Source organism: Quercus lobata, chromosome 4, assembly GCF_001633185.2.
Source record: "Quercus lobata isolate SW786 chromosome 4, ValleyOak3.0 Primary Assembly, whole genome shotgun sequence".
NCBI lineage: Eukaryota > Viridiplantae > Streptophyta > Magnoliopsida > Fagales > Fagaceae > Quercus > Quercus lobata.
The window spans coordinates 91,793,840-91,812,777 of NC_044907.1; the positions used below are offsets into that span (position 1 = coordinate 91,793,840).

Sequence of the window (18,938 nt, forward strand, 5' to 3'; positions counted from 1 at the left end):
ATTGAGTAATTTCTTTTTAGTTAATAAATAGGGATTCGAACTCAAAATTAAGCATATTTTGTCTATTTGTCTTCTTCTAAGAGTATTTTCTGTGAAGTTCATTGAACTTTTTTGTATAAATTTATTATAAATAGTCCATTTTAATTGTAATAATTATATATAATTTTTAATTATAAAATTTTAATATAAATCTAATTTTTATGAGTTCATTAATGAAGATCATTCTATTTAATTAACTCAAATAACATGATTTTAACTATTATTTAGTCAATAATTATTAGCATAGATTTCTAAAGGGCTAAAAAAATTTAGTTGTTGTGTTATATAAGAAAAGCATAAGTTAATCAAATAAGTGAATAAATTCAACCTTATTTGAAAAGAAAATGATAGATTTCTCAACTTTAGCTCAACATGATTGCACATCAAGTATCCATTAGTCAGGCTCTATATATTAATGCTACATAAACAAATAATGTTTTTGTACAATATTAATTTAGCATTTGATGAAAAGCTAAATCCTAAGCTTTTTTTTTTTTTTTTGACAAATGAAAAAGAAAAATGCCAAAACACTGCATTTTTTATTAATTAAAAGCCAAAAATATATTATTTGAATATAGGAAATTACAACACAATTTAGGAAAGTACAACCTACATAAATTGAAGACCTCGAGGTTGAGGATGTTAGAGAATGGAGACTCTTAACACCGCGCACATTGGTGTGATGATCGCTCTACAAGTACAAAGTTCATGTGGGGTGAGAGGGACAAGGCCTAGGGTTCAAGTTTTTAAAAGAGAACTACATACACATATACACTTAGATTAGGCTAAAGTAAAATTTTTATCTTGTATCAAAAAAGAGAATAGTGACTCTTGTTTCTATCAAACACCTAAATAGGTATTCCTGTCCTGATTCAAGATCTTAAATGCATAAATCAAGTTTTTCTAGTTGATTTTGTGCATTCTTGAGGGTGCCATCATATTTGCTGGTCTTGCAACCAAAAGAGAAATTGCAATGTAGCATTTTTCTTTGAAAATCCGATCCATCTTTTCCTTCTTCACCATATCATGCCAACTCCTTCCGGGTACACCTAGTTTGAAACCAATGACCAACAACTCATCCATAAATGTGCCATTCAGAAATAACAAAGACTGCAGAGCAGATACAACCATGAAAAAAAGAAGAAGCAATCTTCTGTTTTGGATGAAAGAGCAATTCATTAAAAAAAAACAGATGTACAATCAGTTCAAAATACAACCAAACAATACAACACCAATACAGAAACAATCTACATTGCACCATAAACGTTACAAAATTAAATTTGCAAATCTGTTAATTCAAGGAGAAAAGGACCATTAACTGCTACTATTCTGATGAACACGAAATACCCCACAAAGACAGCATATTCTCCTGTTTTGAATAGAATTGCAGTAACTGTTACATTCAACTTTGATCTTCACTTCCCACCTGATCATTTTGACCATAGCCTCTTCAAAAGGTAGTCTTCCTTGATGAATACTAGCATTCCTCTGAAGCCAAATATGACACACAGTAGACCCCAATGCCAATCTAGACACAACAGATTTCTAATCATAGAGCATAATCTCAGGCCAAAGGAACTTTGGATTTTATTCGGCACCTAGCTCATTATGGTTCACCTCATCCTCATTGAGATAGAAGAATTACAAAATAGGTATCAAGATTAGCACATCACTACAACATTCGGTCTTTTGTGGACAGTCTGTTGTGAACCCTTAGCCAGCCTATAAAGACATGCTTTGGAATTGCTTTGAGAAACCAGATGATCTTCACCATTCAACCTTGGGGCATTTCTACCTTATACAGTTCCATGCACCTGCAAAAGAATATTACATTGTTTTCTCATTAATCCAAATGCCTATATTTACTTCCAATCTCAACCAGACCAAGCTTACTCTGAATGTTAAACAAACAATCTTGGGACATATAACAAAGAAAGTGCCTCCAGCAATACGAAAGCTGTCTAGTAAAAGCTGCAAGTACCATCTAATTGCATCAGATTTTGTGGCAATCAGAAGCTACTATAACATAGTACAAAGCATTACATTCTGTACCATCAAAACAAAATGCAGTCTCTTGGCAAATGAAAAAGAAAAATGCCAAGAGACTGCATTTTAAAAAAAAAAAAAAAAAAATTTAAGGCAGAAATATATTATTTGAATATAGAGAATTACAACACAATTTAGGAAAGTACAACCTGCATAAGGATGTTAGAGAATGGAGACTCTTGTTTCTATCAAACACCTAAATAGGTATTCTTGTCTTCCTTCAAGATCTTGAATGCATAAAAGCAGAAGAAACATAACAAGTTTCATAGCAAAACCAAAAGCAGAAGAAAATAGGTCCTTTTTCTAAATAGATTCACACCCAAGCTGAGTGTATGTGTGTGTGTGTATATATTCTTTTTTTTTTTTTTTTTAAGTGAACTCAATAGAGAAAGCTCAATTGAATAAGCCAAAATTCAGTAAAAATAATTTAAAATCGAATATCTTCACGAGCACCTTGTAGGTAATTTGTCAAGAATATATTTGCATGAGTTAAGCATATCAATTCCAAATCTCACTTACATATATTGTTAGAATATGTAAAATAGAAGTTTTCAGAATTGAGACTGAGAAGGAAAGACAACAGAAGTAATATTTTCATGGTTCAGTTTGACAGCCACACTTATATTGGAAAACCCTTGACTAACTACATTTTTATTTTGTTAAATTTTATGTTAGAAAGAGTCCAACTAAGGGTATAAATAGGAATACTTTAGGTCCATTATGAAAATCTTAAAACCATAACAACAGCTAGTTGTATTGCAAAATCAAAGTATTCTACAAAAGCATGATCTACTCGATTTTAGACATAGCCAATTGTACTCTAACATATATGTCTTCATCTCATTACATCAAACAAAGAAATATGATCTATCAAATGAAATCCAATAAAAACAAAAAAGGGACAACAATGATTCATTCAAGCTTGAGACCAATAAAGAAAAGAAAAGGCGCACTCACCTTTCACGGACGATTGTTATGCCACTGCTTGCAACTACATCAGGAGCTGCTGACCGTGAGTGAGATAGGGAAGAATGAGAATCCACTGGTGAGTGCATTCTAACTACATTTCTTCATCTCATTACATCAAACACAGAAATATAATTCCATGAAACGAAATCCAAGAAAACGAAAATATACAGCAATGATGCATTCAGGTATGAAACCAAAAAAAAAAAAGAGAAGCACTCACCTATAACAGAAAGTTGTTTTGCCACTGCTTACAACTACTTCAGGAGCTGCTGACCGTGAGTGAGAGAGGGAAGAATGAGAAACTGCTAGTGAGTGCAAATATAGAGCAGCTGAGGCTAATATACTCAACAAAGCAAAGCCAATTGTTGATTTGCATTAACCTTCCACCAAAACTAATAGAAAGTTAATAAGAATTTCGTAAACAACAAAACCAAAAAATTTAAAAATTTAAAATAAAACAAGCAAGTGATACATATATATATATATATAAATATTTTACTTGCAATAAATTTCCCTGTACCTTATTATCAAAAAAATTCAAAACTACTTAACTAAAATTTGGCAGGGTAAGTTTGGGTGACATTGCAATATAGACTTTTGGAGACTTGTACCGCATTGCTTGATGTGGTGCATTTGGCATGAAAGGAATGCCAGAAGTTTTGAGGGATGTGAACGTTTTACGCTAGAGATTAAGTCTTTTTTCTTGCAAACTCTTCTTGAATGGAGTGTGGCTTCGTCTCATTTTTCTTGTTTTTCCCTTGTTTTACTTGATCATTGTAATTTTAGTTCCTAAGTTGTGCCCCCATGGTACATCCCCAGTGTACTCAGGTTGGCTTTATTTTTAATAATATTTTACGTTACTTATCAAAAAAAAAAAAAAACTTTTGCATTAACTATATTCCCCACACTCTGATGGGTAAACCATTTCGGAATTTCACTTCCAAGAATCACAATATTAACGTAACCATAGGGACCAAATATTATAGATTACTTGTGGATTTCCTAAAACCTAGAAACCATGATGTTTAGAATTGACATATATATATATATATAGAGAGAGAGAGAGAGAGAGAGAGAGAGACCTGATGCATTGTTTTCGGTTTTTTTGATAAGTAAAAATGGAATGTGAGAGACTTGATGAACTGTTAATAGCATTCTCAGCACATTAAACACCATGTCACTTAGACCAGCCAATTTGAAGCGATTGAATAAGTAAAGATGTGGTTTTAATCCATGTGAAAATGTTTCCAATGAAATAAAACCATCTGCTTCAACCCAATCAGTTGTTGATGGTAATTGTGGCAATGAACAAAGTCTTGTGCAATTGTGTAAATAAATTTCCAACAATTTAGATATTTGCACAATACTTTCAAGAAGGCAACTAAAGTGATTTTCACATGTAATGGGTTTTTTGATCATATAACACACTGTTAAATGGATACTCTGTCTTTTGATGAGATATTGATGGTTCTTTGATAGCTCAACCTAAAGCAATAGGGAATTCAAGAACAGATTTATATATAAGCAACTTATTTCTGACAAAATTCACTTGCAAAATATTCTAAGAACATCCCAAATATGCAAAACTTGTCATGTACAAAAGACATTGGTCCTTCTCACAACTTATAAAGCGGTAGATGCAGCACAAATAGAAACCTGGAGAAACAACAACCTAGAGTACCACTTCCTAATATGGCCATCCAGAAATTACCAGTTCAATGATTGTTTAAGATCTTTGATCTTCTGTTGTGTCATCTCCCCCCTCAAGAAATCAAAAACCTCTTCACTTAGAAGCTGAAAGACAACAGACTATGTTATTAACATATTCCACAACCAAATTAAATGAACAAGAATAGAACAAAAAACTTACTTACAAAGTCTGCTACCAAGGGCTCATTCTTACGAATCTCACCGAATCATATCTATCGTTGAAAGCAGAGAGTAAAAGGTTGTCACTAACTCTTTACATTTTACACCTCTTTTAGGGTTCCACAGGTTGCATAGAGTTGTTTTCAGGTTTTCCCAATAAATCTCTTATAAGTGAAAAGCTTAGCCAGCAGACTAAATTGACCCTTCTCTTTCAGTGCTTTGGGTTTTGTCTCCACCAATAGTATAGCAGTCCCTTCCACCTCCGATACCCTAAAAGTTCTCCACATATCCACTAGGTTGTCTTCCAAATCCTTATCATCCCCCCACCACTGTCACACTCCACTAGCTTCCATCTGAGAAGGGAATAAAAAACACTTGGCCAATCCAAGAGACTTTCAATCTTCATTTACAGTGATTACTTCCTCTCCCTATCCATGATTTGAAATTTTAGTTCCATTGAAGGATTCAATTCATTAAGTCGTTTAGTAGCCCACTCTCCCAACCTCAAGCATTCATATTTTCTACAAGCATCAAAGACTTTTGTCAACATTGGAACAGTGAGTTCAAAAGGCATCCTCTTAATGAATTTCTCCAGCTCATTTATGTGCCCATACCGACTATAGAGTTCAATCATACACTCATAGTGCTCCAACCGAGGCATGACATAGTACTTATTGCTCATTGAATAAAAATACTGTGTTCCCAACTCAACTAGGCCTTCATATATACAAGCAAGCAAAATACCTTGAAATGTGACATGATCTGCTTTTACACCTTCCTCCTCCATCAACCCAAACAATTCAAGTATCAGCCTACCTTTTCGATTGTGAGAACATCCAAAAATTATGGAGTTCCAAAGAATTACATCCCGTGATGCTGACTCTAAAAAAATTACGAGAGCATACTCAAGACAACGACATTTTGAGTACATGTCTACTAAAGCTCCTCTGATCACAACATCCATCTCATAACCATTTCTAATCATAAATCCATGAATTTGTTTGCCATGCTCAAGAGAAAAAGTATTTGCACAAGCAGCCAAAAGGGTTCCAAAAGTGAACTTACTTGGTCTTGTCTCCCATTGCATCTCTGAAAATATTGTCATTGCTTGTTCACTAAGGCCGTGACAAGCATAGCTAGTCAATAAAGCATTCCAAGAAACACTATCCCTCCATTGACTTATTATTAGGTAAAACCAAACTCTGGCACTTCTTAAGTTACCACATTTACCATACATGTCAAGAAGGGCATTGCCAACAACGAGATTGGAAAGGAAACCATTTCGGTATATAAAACCATGGACCTGTTTCCCCATTTCAACATCTAAAAGCCTAGCACACACATTTAGTATTAACCCAATTGTGACATAGTCAATATCTTTAGTTGCATTGCGCATAAAAAATACCAAGTCCAGAGCCTCTTCCCATTGGAGGGAACGGGTATACCCTGCCAACATTGCATTCCAAGATATCACATTGCGTTCAGGCATCTGATCAAAAAGCTCCCTTGCCTCCCTAGTTTTCCCACTAATAGCATACCCTGATACAATTGAAGTCCAAGAAATTAAATCTTTTGAACTTAGCTGTTCAAACACCCTATGAGCATTCTCTAATTTCCCACACTTGATATACATATCCATGAGAGGACTTGAAACAACCTCATCATCTTCAAGACCCATTTTAATTGCAGCTCCATGAATTTGCTTCCCCTCCTTTAGTTCAGATATACTTGAGCAAGCAATAAGTGCATTAGAGAATGTAAAGTTGAAGGGCCTAACAACAGTTTGGAACATCTTAAAAAACATAAAGACCGCCTTTGTTCCATCATCCATCTCAAGATACCGCCTCACAATCACATTCCAAGAAACAGCAGTTGGATTTTTAATCTCATCAAACATTCTTTGGCCATCTTTGATAACCTGGCATTTGCCATATACATCAACAAGTGAACTCTCCAAAATTACATTCCCAACAAACCCATATTTCACAATAAGCCCATGAACCTGTCTCGAAAGACAAAGTGTCAACGTTGCACCACAAGACCCAAGAACACTTGCAAAAGTCACGCACTCGCATAAACTCCTGATCTATTCATGTCCGAAAACAATGACAAGGCTTTCTCAGGATACCCACCTTGTGTATACAACGTAATCATCACAGTCCAAGACCCCCCATCTCTTTGAGGCATTTCCTCAAACAGCTCCCTTGCATCAACTAAACATCCACATTTACCATAAGTCTCAATCGCTCGGTTCAGGAGAAACACTGGTGGTGTAGGGGAGAAGGTGACCAGATGGGACTCGACCTTCCGAGCTTCAACAATGGCATGATTAGAAGCACAAATTTGGAAGAGACTGGCATAAAGGGAATAAGGGAAAAGTACTGGAGCAGCAAAGAGAATGGAGACAGCTTTTTGAAGACGACCCGCTTTGAGGTGAGTGAAGATGGTGTTGGTTAAGGCTTTGGCGCTAGTAGGTTGAGTTTGGGGCTTGTGGGTTCGGCTGTAAAGAATGTGGTTGAGTATAGAGGTGGCACTCACACCCATGTAACAGTTGAAAGAAGAAGAAGAAAGAAGAATTGGCTGAAAATTCAAATACTAAATCATTATATAGTGGGTTTGCGTGATCTGGTTAACAGGTACCCTTTAAGAGTTTGCTCAGATAAGGGTTTACACCACTTGTGTAATCAAATAGAATTTCAACAGCTTTAGGGACATATAAGTACAAGTAAAAGACATAAACAAGCATGCTGCTCATGTTTATATACAAGGATCTAGGAAACAAAAATCATGATGTGGCCAACAATTTCATTTTAACCATTAGATAATCCTTTCACACAAAAACCAAAATTTTGATTTTCATCTCTTTGTGGGTGCATCTTGCACAAATTATCTAGAAACTCCTTAACCTAAGCCACCTTTCCATGTTCAAGAGAAAAAATTGGCCATGTAAGTAGTAATAAACTAATTAAAATCCAAAACATCGATTCTTTTCTCTAATTCTTTTTCCTTATACAATATAAAGATGAAACATCAATAACCCACAAAATTATTAAGAAAACAAAGGAATTGAGAACAAGACAGAGATATTAGTCAAATGTTTTTGTTGCTCACATTGTTTCACAATACAGAAAAACTAGACAAAAACTCAAACACATGTAAAATAACACTAAAATAATTTTTATGAGCTACTAAATCATTGAGGGATGAAAGAATGTCTAATGTTTAACCATGGATAAGGTGCTTATCATAACGAATGCTATCTTTAACTTTTCTCAACAACTAAAAGAAACCCAAATGCAAGTATGAAAAGAAAACTCAAACACATGTAAAATAACACTAAAATAATTTTTATGAGCTACTAAATCATTGAGGGATGGAAGAATGTCTAATGTTTGACCATGGATAAGGTGCTTATCATAACAAATGCTATCTTTAACTTTTCTCAACAACTAAATGAAACCCAAATGCAAGTATGAAAAGAAAAAAAAAAATTTGTGCAAGTGACCATAACCACCAAAAAATATAGCTAATAATAGGGAAAATCTGACAGAAAAGGCCAATAGAAGATGATAGAACTCTATAAAAGAAAACAAACAAGTATGCACATAGCCTACAGAAATATGAAAATCTAATAAACAAATGAAGTTACATTATTAGAGGACTAAGTCTCAAAATCAAAAAAAATGAGGAAAAAAACCCCACATAACAAAATAAGGAAAGCAATGGCAATAGGCAATCACCTAGCTTTTCTCATGCAACCTGTTTTGAGACTTGAATAGGGTTGATTGGTTGAGAGGTTGAAGTGTGAAAGAAGAGGCAAAAATAGCTGAGATGTTGTCCACCAGCCTTTAAGCTAACTTTTCATTAACAGATGCTAAAGAAACAATCTGTACAGCTTCTTGGTTGGAAATAACTTGCCATAGCTGAAAAGAAAAGAAATGAGCATCACATACAGCGTAAAGTAACTCTGTTATTCATAAGGCTAGATAAATATGCTCAAACTTATGCCATCACCATTATGATAGACTTCTCAAAACATGTTTACCTTATACTATGCAATAAAATTTTAAAAATCATCACAGAAAATGTTCTTGTTGTTTATATTCATTCCACAATTTCTTTACACTAGATGATATTGTCTTACGGGATACTGATTTCATTCAAGAACTTGCTTACTTCTCAAGAGCTCTGTATCTGACAACTGAATATTCTGTCATTCTAAAATACCTTCTCACAATAAGAATGGAAATTATAATGAGTTGTGAATAAGAGGGGGAAAAAAGCAAGCCATTGTGTGCTTAAGAGAAAGTTGGAAGGTTCTAGCCAAAAGAGAGGAAAAGAGAGAGTTGGAACCATCATCAAGAAAATACATACCCCATATGTTGCCAATATGACCAATTTATCTCTACCAGTTATGTTCCTTTATGTCACATCTGGCACAGAAATAACCCCAAATTCCTTCAGGCAATAGTCACCCAAGGCTCTTGATAGTGCCTGAAGAACTCAATATCAGCTCATTCTTCTTTGCTTCCTTTGCCAATTTTTCAGCAATTTCCCTTCCAACATCATTCTTATAATTTCTCTTTTTCTTGATTGGTACACTTCTTGTAAATCCATCAAGAAGGGCGGGAGAAATCACTGTCACCTCTACAGCCCAATTTTACCCACCCACAATTACATCAGCTGCTTTATAATAACTTTGTTAATTATTTGAAATTTTATCTAACATACAAAATATCCCAGAACTTGTAAATTTATGATTATAAAATCAGGTTCTTTTCATTTTATCTCTCAGCTAAACCAAAATTGATTGTTTCAATAGAACTCATATATTTACACACTACGCAAATTTTCACTGCAACAACACACATGGGATGGAGGGACAATGTTATAATTAGAGGTAAAGCAAGCAAAGCAGGCACCACAATAGAAAGCCAAAGAAGTATAGTATAGAGATATCTAGCCATAGCTTTAGCTTTAGCTTTTGACCTCCTCTCAGTCTATTAGTTTAAATTGGGAGAGAAAAAGTCCTAGGATCTGGCGAGTAAAGAAGAATAAGAAGTGCAATGGTTTAAGGCGTGAGGGAATCTGTTTATTTGGGTAGTGGCATGCGAACTTATCACCTCAAATCATGAGAGAGAGAGAGAGAGAGAGAGAGAGAGAGTGAAGGGAAAAGGGTAAGCAAAACCCAAGGAAAGTGTCTCCTAATGCAGGCCCAAGGCAGAACTCCTTTAGCGTTGGTGTCCCCGCTTTGGGTTGTTAGCTATTTTGCCTATTTGCTTGCCTTGGGAGGTTTCAGAAATTAATGCGACTCATTCTTTGCAGCTTATTATGAGAGACTCATTTCAGGATATGGAGGACAGCGAACCTAAGGCATCGAAGTTCATTCAGCAGAATGATACTGAGATGCAGGGGATAGATGAACTCAGTTCAGTGGCATGTGAAATGGTCAGATTGATTTAAACAGCAACAGTTCCAATTTTTGGGTTTGATTCAGCCGATCTCATCAATGGATGGAATGTAAAAATTGCTGAAATGACAGGATTACAAGCTAGTTAACAATGACATTCATTGAATTTGAGTTTACTATCTAACTCAAATATCATTGTAAACTACATTGCATTTCATAACATCTGTATGACACAAATAGCTTCCTGATCCAACTTCTATGACCTGTGTTGGAATTCAATGCATGCAAAACCTTCTCATTAAATCAACTCCACAGTCGCATATTTTAAGTACATGTTGTGGTAAACTTGAATAAATTTGTCCATTCTATGGTGACCTGAGCCATCTTTTTTCTCAAATCATCGGTTCACACTCCTTTTAAGCCTTTACATTGCTTTAAGTGCCAAAGAAGCACTACCAAATTACTCTTATATTTGTGGCAATTCTAATTCTTCATTGCCATGCCTAAGCCATCCAAAGAAACTTCCTCTGACTTTACTTTTAAATTCTGTTTATTGAATGCTTTGGGGCACAGAAGAAACTTTTTTTCTTGTGAACTATGAGTATCACTTTGAATTGTATTACTGTACAAAGTTGTACAAAGTTATTCAGGCTAAATATTTGCAGAGATATGAGGGGTGCCTTCAGACATTATCAGAAATTGGTGTTCTTTATCAAAAGTGTCTAATTAACTAAAACTATAAATCTATAATTGATGGTGAAAGTGGAGTTCTTATATCAAATCTAATCTCAAACAAAACAACAATAGCATAAACCCACAAAGTTTAGAGAAATAATATAAACCCATATCAGCGTTAATCCTATGTATGTAGAGAGAGAACCTGAAGATTGTGGGTGGTGCCGCCGAGTTGGATTGGAAGAGAAGAAGTGCCGCCGAATTGAGGTTGTGGGTGTGCCGCCGAGTTGGATTGAAAATTTGTAACTCTGTTTCTTCTCTCTTGTGGGTATGGTTTTGTTTAGCGGCTGTCTGGTTCTTGTGGTTGGATTGGAAGAGAAGAAGCTAGAGAGGCAGAGCGTGGAGCCGTGAGACACAGCGTCAAGCCGTAAAACGCACGAGAGAAAAGCGTGCGTAGATGGTCTGATGTGTTATTCTCTTTGTATTTATTTATTTATTTTTATCTGTACTATTATTTAGTTTATCTCAGATTTTTCATATTTTTAGTTTAAAAATACTCTTACACCCTATGTTTAAGTAAAGATAAAATTAAAGGACAATCCGATAAAATTACAACTTTAACTCCCACTAAAACATGACCTAGAAAATAAAGTCATTTTTCTGTTAATTTTCAAATTATTTTATCCACTTATAAATTATAAAACAAAAAAACATATTTTTTTTTACAAAATAGGACCACTAAAAAAAAAAGGCCTAGTATTCTCAAAAGAAAAACAATGAGTTAATCTTACATTAGAAAATGAGTGTGAATTAAGAGAGGTTTAAAGCTTGTTTTGTGTAACTAAGAGTTAAATCCTTTTGAACATACATCACTGTAAGTTTTTTTAAAATCTTCTTTCCTCTCTTCGTGTGTATTAAAAAAATATTTAGTATTCTAAAAAAAAAAGTGGATATTCTCAAAAAAAGAAAAAAGAAAAAGAAAAAGAAGGTGGGATTTTGTGTGTTAAAAATATTTAGTATTCTCAAAAAAAAAAAAAATGTGGGTTAATATCACATTGGAAAATGAGTGTGAGTTAAAGATGTTTAAAACATATATTATATTATATTATATTATATATGATACATTGTGGCATGAAAAAAAAAAAAAACTCTGGGCAAAGAACAATCTGGACAGAGTTTTTTGATTGCTTCACATGATCAAAGTTTCTCTTCAAACTAGTTTGGAGAGAAACTCTTCAAACTTCTTATATATTTCTTTTTTAAGTGTGAATTTTGAAAATCAAACGTTGAATTTCATGTTCCTTATGTTCTTAATATACGTATCAAATTTCGTTTAAATTGGATGTTATTTACTATTTGATCAATTAACTTATTTTTTATATAAAACTTTAGATCACAAAAACTTGAAATTATAAAATTTATTTGAAGATACAGCAATTGATTTTTGATCTTCTTGAAATTTTGTAAGCATTAAAAATATAATAAGAACATGCAATATAATGGTTAGATTTTCAAAATTCACACTTAATATAAAGATATATGATGAATTTGTAGGGTTTCTCTCCAAACTAGTTTGGAGAGAAACTTTATTCACTTCACGTGAGCTTGTAGCTGAGCAGAAGAAACAAAAGAGAAGTAACGTGGTAATTAGAGAAGTAACAAGCTTTTCATGCTTGTTTTCTCTCTATTTTGAAGAGATAAGTTTTGTGTGGGCTCGGTCGGATAATACCTGGGCTCCACCCAAAAAGTTTTCTTTCCTTTCTTTCTTACCAAATAATATATAAACCCATTTTCTTTTCATTATTTTCTATCCACTCTATTTCAACTCTAACCAAACAGACCCTAACTTCTAAATTATGCGAGTTCATAATAATTAATAGATCTATTTCCTACTTTTCTTCTTTAATAAATTTGCCGTTATTCAGAAACAAAATAAAAAATAAAAAAATCAGTTTTATTAGTCTATAATGTGTCAGCTTCAGCAAGAACAATGAGGCTAAGAAAGACAAGATAAATAATGTATGTTTTAGGTGTATGAAGAGTAATCAATATATATATATATATATATATATATATATATTGGTACGGAAGTGTTGCACACAGCCGGGTGCTAGAAACTTATATTTTTATTTAATAAAATAACACCTGAAATGAGCATTATAAAAATTAGGATTTTGGTTTTGAGAAATAATCTAGAAGCTCTTTCTAGTCAACAATCAACATCATCTTTCATTATTAAAGTAGAAAATCATAGTTATAAATTATGTTTAATCCCCGTTCAGCCGACATATTTTATTCTAATCATTAAATCGATACACTTAATTCCAAATTTTTTTCATCTATATTTGTATTTTTTACCTTTGCGAATTTTTTTATAATATCTTCACTTCTATTCTATTCTCTCTCTCACATGGACAAATTAATTGGAAATATATGCTTTAATTTTTATTTTGAAAAAAACAAAAAGCTCATCTCATGCACTTTCTCCTATAAGACAAATCTCCTGGACTTGGATCTAGAAAATCCAAACTCTTCCGAAAGAAATCATTTATTTCATTTGGAAATGTACTCATAAGCTGGAAACAAAATAATTGATTTTCAACCATTCTACTACATCAAATCAATATTGCATGCATTGTACATTGTAAAGAAACGCTTATTCATGGGACATGGAATTCTCATTGGGCAGGTCAAGTATGGCATTGTATACAACCGCTTGATCTCGTACAATTTTCCAAACCACAATCCATTTTTCATTTGGTGTGATATCTATTGAGTCTTCTCAAGGTCTTCCATGGCTTTTACTTCTCTTTTCCACAACTCGGAATATATGGTCACCATGCAATCAGCTTATTTTCCAACATATCACTACCAATCGACATCAATTAGTTCACACTAACATACACCAAGCTATTGAATTCTATTTATCTTGCATGTCACACTACTAAAATCACTGCCAAATCGAACCCACAAGTTGTATTATCACTATTTTGGTTCCCACCTCCATTTGGCTTTATGAAACTAAATACCAATGGTAGTTGGAGGGGTAATCTTGGTCTTTCGAGTGCGGGAATTTTTTTATTTTACTTTATTTTTATAAATTTTAAATTCAATAGTTATAGGTGAGAGGATTTGAACTTTGGATGTCTCCCTTAGAGATACTAGGAGGTACCAACCTATTGAGTTACAAGGCTTGTGGCACGGGAAATCTCTTCAGAGACTTTACTCTTACATGAAAATGAATTGTTGGTTACTCTCTTAGTGTGTGTTTAGGAATTGTTGAAAAAAAATTTGCTTTTTGCTTATTGTCTTAGCTTTTTTGCAAATAATCTAGTTTTTAGTTTTTTTTTTATTATTATAAAGAAACTAGTTTTTAGCTTTTTGTAACACATTTAATATAAAAGTTACAAAAAATGCAAAAATTATATCTTATAATAAACATTATGCAAATAAGCTATTGGAAAATAAGCAAATTCTCAAATGGACACTAAGTGTTTTGAAGGAACTTTGGACAAGTTGAGAAGACTTATATTTAACTCGGCTTATGGGATTTACACAATTGAAATTGATTCTCTCATGGTTTATAAATCTCTCACTACTCACTCTCCAATTTCGCCTAACTATAATATTTTGGTTTTTAATTGCAAGAACTTTCTCAGTAGAAAATAGTAGATTATCATCAAACGTATATATCAAGAAGCATATAGATGCCTTGATCGACTTGCTAATATGGGTGCTCAATTTTTGTCATCTTTTAAATTACAATTGTCTTGAATCTAGCTTTTTTTTTGGCAATCATTGGTACCCTCAATAGATAGGTACATCAAGTTTGGTATAAATTTGATTCTCCAAGAAAAAAGAAGTCTGGCGTAAACAAGGATATGTTTGATAATTGTTTTTACTTTTTTGGTTTTAAAACCAGTTTTCTAGAAAACTTGTTTGGCAACTAAAAATAAAGAGAAAATAAAAACTGTTTTTAAATATCAATTTCTAAAGGAAACTAAAAAGTAAAAACAATAAAAAGACTGTTTTCGGTTTCTAATTTCTAAAAGTCAATGGAAACAAGAAGAAAATAGATTTGAAAACAATGATTAAATGAACCCACACTTTGGTTCAAACCCCATGTAAGACAAAACAAATTGGTTTTTCTCATTCTTTACAAACAACTACTAATTTTTTTCCTCATTCTCTACAAACGACAAATATTATTATTATTATTATTATTTTGCCATTAAATCTCTTATCGATGAAAAACTTTGCCAACAAATTAAATTGAACCTTCTCTTTGAGTGCTTTGGGTTTTGTCTCTTCCAATAGTATAGCAGCCCCTTCTGCCTCCGATACCCTAAAGGTTCTCAAACATATCCACTAGGTTGTCTTTCAAATCCCTATCATCCCCCAACACTGTCACACTCCATTGGCTTCCATCTGACAAGGGACTAAAAAACACTTGTCCAATCCAAAAGACTTTCAATCTTCATTTACGGTGATTACTTCTTCTCCCTGTCCATGATTTGAAATTTTAGTTTCATTGAAGGATTCAATTCAATAAATTGTTCAGTAGCCCACGCTCCCAACCACAAGCATCCATATTTTCTACAACCATCAAAGACTTTTGTCAACATTGGAACAGTGGGTTCAAAAGGCATCCTCTTAATGAATTTCTCTAGCTCATTTATGTGCCCATATCAACTACAGAGTTCAATCATACACTCATAGTGCTCCAACCGAGGCATGACACAATACTTATTGCTTAATGAATACAAATATTGTGTTCCCAACTAAACAAGGCCTTCATATATACAAGCAAGCAAAATACCTTGAAAGGTGACATGATTTGCTTTTTCACCTTCCTCCCCCATCAACCCAAACAATTCAAGTATCACCCTACCTTTTTGATTGTAAGAACATCCAAAATTTATGGACTTCCAAACATCCCGTGATGCTGCCTTTAAAAAAACTACGAAAGCATACTCAAGACAACGACATTTTGAGTACATGTCTACTAAAGCTCCTATGATCACAATATCCATCTCATAACCATTTCTAATCATAAATCTGTGAATTTGTTTATCATGCTTAAGAGAAAAAGTATTTGCACAAGCAGCCAAAAGGGTTCCAAATGTGAACTTACTTGGTCTTGTCTCCCATTACACCTCTGAGAATATTGTCATTGCTTGTTCACTAAGAACATGATGAGCAAAGCTAGTCATTAAAACATTCCAAGAAACACTATCCCTCCATTGACTTATTATTAGGTAAATCCAAACTTTGGCACTTCTCAAATTACCATATTTACCACACAAGTCAAGAAGGGCATTGCCAACAACAAGATTAGAAAGGAAACCATTTCGGTATATAAAACTGTGGACCTGTTTCCCTATTTCAACATCTGAAAGTCCAGCACAAACATTTAGTATTAACCTAAATTGTGACAAATTCAATATCCTTAGTTACATTGTGCATAAAAAATTCCAAGTCCAGAGCCCTTTCCCATTGGAGGGAACAGGTATACCCTACCAACATTGCATTCCAAGATATCACATTGCATTCAGACATCTGATCAAAAAGCTCCCTTGCCTCCCTACTTTTCCCACTAATTGCATACCCTGACATAATTGAAGTTCAAGAACTTAAATCTTTTGAACATAGCTGTTCAAACACCCTATGAGCATTCTCTAATTTCCCACACTTGATATACATATCCATGAGAGGACTTGAAACAACCTCATCATCTTCAAGACCCATGTTAATTGCAACTCCATGAAGTTGCTTCCCCTCCTTTAGTTCAGATATACTTGAGCAAGTAATAAGTGCATTAGAGAATGTAAAGTTGAAGGGCCTAATAGTAGTTTGGAACATCTAGAAAAACATAAAGAACACATTTTTTCCATCACCCATCTCAAGATACCGCCTCACAATCATATTCCAAGAAACAACAGTTGGATTTTTATTCTCACCAAACATTCTTTGCCCATCTTTAATAATCTAGCATTTCCCATATACATCAACAAGTGAACTCTCCAAAATTACATTCCTAAAAACCCATATTTCACAATAAACCCATGAACCTGTCTCTAGGAATGGCAACGGGTCGGGTTCGGGCCGGGTTTTTTCATACCCGGACCCGACCCGCGGGTCTACCTTGAAAACCCGGACCCGGGCCGTTTATTAATCGGATTTTTTTCTTAGCTCCAAACCCAGTCCGTTGGGTACCCGCGGGCCCCGGTAGCTATGCCACAATTTGGGCCTAAAACCGTGGCCCAATCCCAAAAAAAAAAAAAAAAAAAAAATTGCTTGAAGCCTTCATACCATGGCCCAATAATTAAAAAAAAAAAAAAATGTTGCCCAGATTCATTATTTTTGAAAAATGTGTTTAACAAATTCAAGGCTTGAATCTGGGCAAACATAATTTTTTTTTTTTTTTTTTTTTAATACTAGTAGGAGTATACTTAGGTAGAGAAAATCAAAGAATGAAATACCCACATACAAAAAAAAAATTCAAAGAAATCAAAGAATGAAGAAGCAGTGGACGTTCGAAAGGATGGAGCGTATGGTGGCTCACAACCCTACATTCTGCGACATCACTTGGGGAGCCAGGGGTTCCACCGCCGATCTCACTGTCGACATCGCCAATAGGATGCAGAACATGATCTACGTCGAGTCCATGATGCATCTCGCTTGCACCAACATGCTTGTTAAGAAAATTGACCACGCTCTTCGAACCATCAAGTTTAATGGTCTTCAAAACGTCCTTGCTCTCCGCGGTGACAGATCAGGGGTGGGGGGTGATTGAGAGGGAGTGACACAGAGAATGAGAGAGGAGAAAAAGACATGCGGCTCAGCTGAGTGAGTGAAATGAAGAACATGGGTTAGGGTTTTTTTTTTAACTTATATATATATATATATATATATATATATATATATATGGGGTATTTTAGTATTTTTAACTTATAGATAAATGGGTCGGGTTGGGTTCGGGTTCGGACCGGGTTTTTGCAAAAACCCGGACCCGTTTTGGGTTTTTTGTTAAAAACCCATACCCGACCCTATAATTTATTGGACCGGGTAAAATCCAACCCATTAGGGTCGGGCCGGACCGGGTATCCGCGGGTTGGATATAAATTACCATCCCTACCTGTCTCGGAAGACAAAGTGCCAAAACTGCACCACAAGACCCAAGAACACTAGCAAAAGTGACTTCACTCGCATAAACTCCTGATCTATTCGTGTTCGAAAACAATGACAAGGTCTTCTCAGGATACCCACCTTGTGTATATGCCATAATCATCACATTCCAAGACCCCACCCCCCATCTCTTTAAGGCATTTCCTCAAATAGCTCCCTTGCATAAACTAAACATCCACATTTACCATAAGTCTCAATCACCCGGTTCAGGAGAAACACTGGCGATGTAGGGGAGAAGGTGACTAGATGAGACTCAACCTTCTAGACTTCAATAATGGCATGATTAGAAGTACAACTTTGCAAGAGACTAGTGTAAAGGGAATATGAGAAAAGTACAGGGGCAGCAAAGAGAATGGAGACAGCTTTTTGGAGACTACTTGCTTTGAGGTGAGTGAAGATGGTGTTGGTTAAGGCTTTAGGGTTGGTGGGTTAAGTTTGGGACTTGTGGATTTGGCTATAGAGAATGTGGTTGAGTATAGAGGTGGCACTCACACCCATGTAATAGTTGAAGAAGAAGAAGAAGAAGAAGAAAGAAGAATTGGCTAGAAATTCAAATATTCAAGTACTAAATCATTATATAGTAGGTCTGTGCGATCCAATTAACAGGTACTCTTTAAGAATTTGCTTAGATAAGGGTTTGCTCCAACTGTGTAGTCAAACGGAATTTCAATAGCTTAAGGGACATATAAGTACAAGTAAAAGACATAAACAAGCATGCCACTCACGTTTATATACAAGGATA

General features: G+C 34.5%; 2 pseudogenes across 1 annotated transcript; both read right to left on the reverse strand.

Annotated features, from left to right (window-relative positions):
• Positions 1-1,140: 1,140 nt before the first annotated feature.
• Positions 1,141-7,593, reverse strand: LOC115986520 (annotated as a pseudogene). Its single transcript, XR_004090762.1, has 4 exons — positions 4,925-7,593; positions 4,766-4,848; positions 3,043-3,446; positions 1,141-1,853 (listed from the first exon to the last, which is right to left on the reverse strand). The product of XR_004090762.1 is annotated as a pentatricopeptide repeat-containing protein At3g26540-like (transcript).
• Positions 7,594-15,498: 7,905 nt separating this feature from the next.
• On the reverse strand, positions 15,499-18,694 carry LOC115986155 (annotated as a pseudogene).
• Positions 18,695-18,938: the final 244 nt, after the last annotated feature.